The sequence below is a fragment of the Gordionus sp. m RMFG-2023 genome, chromosome 4 (assembly GCF_954871325.1).
Source record: "Gordionus sp. m RMFG-2023 chromosome 4, tfGorSpeb1-WG-v2, whole genome shotgun sequence".
Lineage (NCBI taxonomy): Eukaryota > Metazoa > Nematomorpha > Gordioida > Chordodea > Parachordodidae > Gordionus > Gordionus sp. m RMFG-2023.
Window position 1 is genome coordinate 32939554 of NC_088778.1, and position 4670 is coordinate 32944223.

Below are 4670 nucleotides of genomic sequence, written 5' to 3' on the forward strand. Positions count from 1 at the left end.
AATTTTTATTTTTTACAGAATATAGACATACCTAAGTAATCTTGAGTTTAAAATTTTTGTAAAATTATATGATAATTTTATTTATTTCTTTCTTTTATTCTTAATTTCTTTCTTTCTATCTTTTTTTCTTTATTTCATTTATTTATTTATTTATTTATTTCTTTCTTTTTTTTTTCTTTCTTTCTTTCTCTTATTATTTCTTTCATTTATTTTTTCTTTCATTATTCCATTCTAAAAATATTGTAATAAATGTATTATAAACTTAAGGTATGGATTCCTTCATTTTCATTTATAATATAATTTAAATATTTTTTTTTATCACTTGCATAACACATATCTGCATAAAAGAAATATAAAATATAAAAGAATGACCAAAATTTAATAATAATAAACCATTCCTTGATCATTAGATTTTCTCATTATTGTTCTAACTACACTTATTATAAAAACGACTTAAAACTACAATGTTATCTAATATCTTACAAACGTATGAAAGGGGTCGGGAGTGAGTAAAAATAGATCATAATTCTAATAGAATAATTAACTCATTCTCTTATTTATTTATTTTTTCATTCGTTTCTAATTAAAATTATCCGAAATAATTATTTTTTAAGCTTGCTATCAATTAATATGAGCAATATCTTATAGAATTGTTAAAAAATTATACATTGTACAAATTTAGGGAAAATACAAAAATTGCAATATCTGGGGGATATCTTTACGTTGCAATTTAAGTTTAAAATTTGATTTCAAAAATCAAAAGATAAAATTTATTTTAAATCTCCATTAAAAAGAATAAAAGATTCTCTATTTGTTATACGTTATGAATATTTTAAAATTGGCATTATAGCTTACTGATTGATAAAATCTTCTAATGCAACGCAAGTCGCTAAGTATAATATCTTGTTCTTATCTGGTTATTATCAATATCAACAGTGTATAAATTTTAAATGACTTAAATTATTAGCAGAAGTGTCTGATCTGATTATGATCCATCTCAAGAAAATTACTGTCGTAACTGCAGCGGATATAGATAATTATCTATTAGCCTATTCATAAACCCTTGACTTGTCATTATTAGTTTTAAACCTCAATCTATATCCCTAATCTTATCTTCAACTCTTTATATAACCCTAACTAAATATCTCTGCACTAATATCCCTTACTTTAGGTATATTTGTTTAATTTTAAATATATTTCATTCAATTAATAATAAATTTTCTCCTGTTGAACATTCCATGAGTTAAACGATTACCCCGAAATATATATTACTACAATAACTTTTAAAATTAAAGTTATCTTAAAAATATAGTTTTTCTAAAAAATATTTAAAAAATATTTGTTTATATCGTATATTTTATTTTTTATGACAGTCAGTTATTATTATAGGATATCTTATAAATTTTCAAGTTTTAATAATATTAAAATTAAAAATACTTACCAGGTTTAGATGGTATGACTAAAATGGACAGGTAAAAAAAGGAAAATTTAAAAAAAAATAATAGAACCGAAAGAAAACAAAAAGAAAACTTATTTTAAAAAAATAAGTCCGGTTTGCGGTAAAACAAAATAAAATTTGTTATCCTCAATCACAATATAGAATACCAAGATTCAATACTATATTAGAAGATATTATTATAATGTACATTTATTTTTTAGATAACATCGGTGGCGGGTATTCCATGTAAACACTAATTGAAGTCCTATGAAGAATATTCAAAGTTATGGAATTATTTTTTTTTTCAAGAAGCTTTACATTTATCAGAAGATCCTCATATAAGATATTTAGTTAATTATGTACTTCCAGCTTATACAATTTATAATTATAATATGAATTTTCTTATTTGTAAATTACATTCTTTTTCTAAATTTGTGTTAAATTTTCTTACTGTAAATAATATGAAGTATTTTTGTAGATTATATGGATTGATGAAACCCCCATTTTGAAAAATATAAATAGATAAAAAGAATCTAAAATGGCGCATCATCAGCTGATTAGTGTTCAAAGAATGCTAAGTATTATATTATGTGTCATTGAGAAAGGTCGAGCTTAATAAAAATAAGACAGAGAATTCCAGAACAAAAAATTTTATATTTAATAAAAGAAAATAAATTATTTACTTGGTTTCCTCGAAGTCGCTTATTGTTTTTAAAAAAAATAAATGAGTAAAATAATATAATTCGTGCAATTCCCCTCATTGGAAGAAAGCTAATATTTTAAAAATGATTGACATTTTTTCATCCACTTAAAAACAAACAAATTAAACAAATGATTATGGTATATATTAGAATTTTTTATTTTTATTGACGGGGGTTGGTGGGGGGAAATTAAATAAAAATAGAATTTTAATTTTTTTTATAAAAAAAAAACTGCGAAAGTTGAAAGAGAGAAATATATGATTCCTTTATAAATACACAAAAATAATTACAAATAGATGGTTAATTTTAATCTATAAAAAACTTAATTCCAATCCTTATCCCTACCCTGATAAATTTATGTTAATTTCTTAATGATCTCTAGTTAGCTCGTTTATAATATATTTTCAAGATACAAAATCATTAAAACTACACACCCTTTTTATATTACACTCTGATTTAAAAAATAATTAGCTTATTTAAACATGACATTAGAATAAAATAAGAGTATTTAATTCAAAACATTAAACGAAATTAACAATGTAATAGCTGTATACTTTTGAAATATATCTCCTATAAAATTTGATTTTTCTTAAGATTAAAATTCTACTGTTTCTAAATAATTTTAAAAATTGATAGATCAAAAGCTTGTTGTATTTTCCATCATCTCTATATATCACGCACATAAATATTTTATTTTTCTCGTGCTTTCAAATTTTGCGCCTTGAAAATTTTGAAATATCATTAGATTATTTGCCGTCATTCTCAAAGATAATTTTATATAAATCTAATTATTTTTAAAAAAATACCTTGGCTTTTTCCTTGATAAATTGCATTATTACATTAAAAGTAAATAATTTGTATATAAAAGGAATTTAAATTAAAACTGAAAGCCTAAAAAAACCCTTGGAATAATATGTGTGTTTCAAAAGTTTGTTTTCTTTTATTTTAAAGATAAGTATTAAAAAATATGTCCTGTTTCTTTATATAAGATCACCCAAAGATGACTAAGTTGTCACCTGGAAAAATATAAGAGATATCAAAAACCGTGGTTGAATATACCAAAATATCATTCTTTTTATCCATATCTCCTGATGAAATATTTCAAACACAAGAAGGCCATAGTGGTACCAATTTTTAATAATTAATTCTGGCTGAAGGATTTTGAAACAGATTAAAGTCAATCCAGTAAGAAATACCCGGGGTTAAAATTATTAATGAATTGAAGACCCAAGGTTCGCAGGAATTCATAAATAAATTGTCGCTGAAATAGGTTCAAAATTTTTTTGGCAGAGGAGTTTCAGAAATTTTGCGAATGAAACAATATCTGGCATACATTGACCTAAATCCCTTTTTATTTTTAAATTCAAAATCATGGAGCTGCTGTGAAGTTGGCCACCATTTTGTTCTTCGAACTAAAAACGGTGCATATCCGTCCAATACATAAACCATTAAAAATCCAAAAGTGGGAGATGGGGGTGGAATTTGATGTTAATTAAACCTTATATAAATTTGTGATTGACATTTATTTTTTTGGGATTTTATAAACTTAGTTATAATAGCATAAATATTGAAATTAGAGATTCATCGATTTGTCTAAAATGGAGTAAAAGTGTATTCATTAAATTTTTAAAATTGTCATTTAGTGCGGGTCATGATAAAATCTTGTAATGCAATGCTGCAATAGACGGTAAGTTTAATATCTTATCGTATTATCTGTTTATTGCCAATATAAGCAGTATATAAATTTTAAATGCCTCAAGGTTATTAGAAGAAGTGTCTGAAATTTAATTATGTTTCAACTTGAGAAAATTATCGTTGCAATATAAGCCGATTTAAATAAATAGCTATTCGTTAATTCATAATCCCTTGAACTGTCAGTATAAATGAAGAGGATTAAATTTTTGTTAAACCCCAATCTATACCTAACTCTCAAACCTTTAAACACTATAACCAAATATCTCTAACTGTTAATACTCCTTACATTAGTTACCTGTGTAATTTTAAATATAGTTCATTCAAATATTAAATTTCCTCCAGTTAAACATTTCTTGAGTTGAACGATTAACCTGAAATTTAAAGGGTAGGTATAATTACAATTACTTTTGAAATTAAAGTTATTTTAAAAAGATAATTTTTTAAATGATTATTTAAATCCTATATTTATTCGTTATAACAGACAATTATTATTGGATATTTATTTATTTACAAGTTATAATGATATAAAAAATAAAATTATATACCTTGTTGACTATATACGGCTAAAATAGATATGTAAGGCAGATTTAAAAAAACTTTAAATTTATCAAATTGCCATTTATCTTGATTACTTCGATAATAATCTTGCAATATAGATGTGTAATGTTTTAGTCGCTAACTATAATATCCTGTATCTGTTTATTGCCAATATGAGCTGTATACAATTTTAAATGTCTAATAACTCTTAACTCTAAAACCTATTAATAACCTTAACCAAATATCTCTAACCTTTAATACTCGTTATTTTAGGTACTTGTTTAATTTTAAATATATTT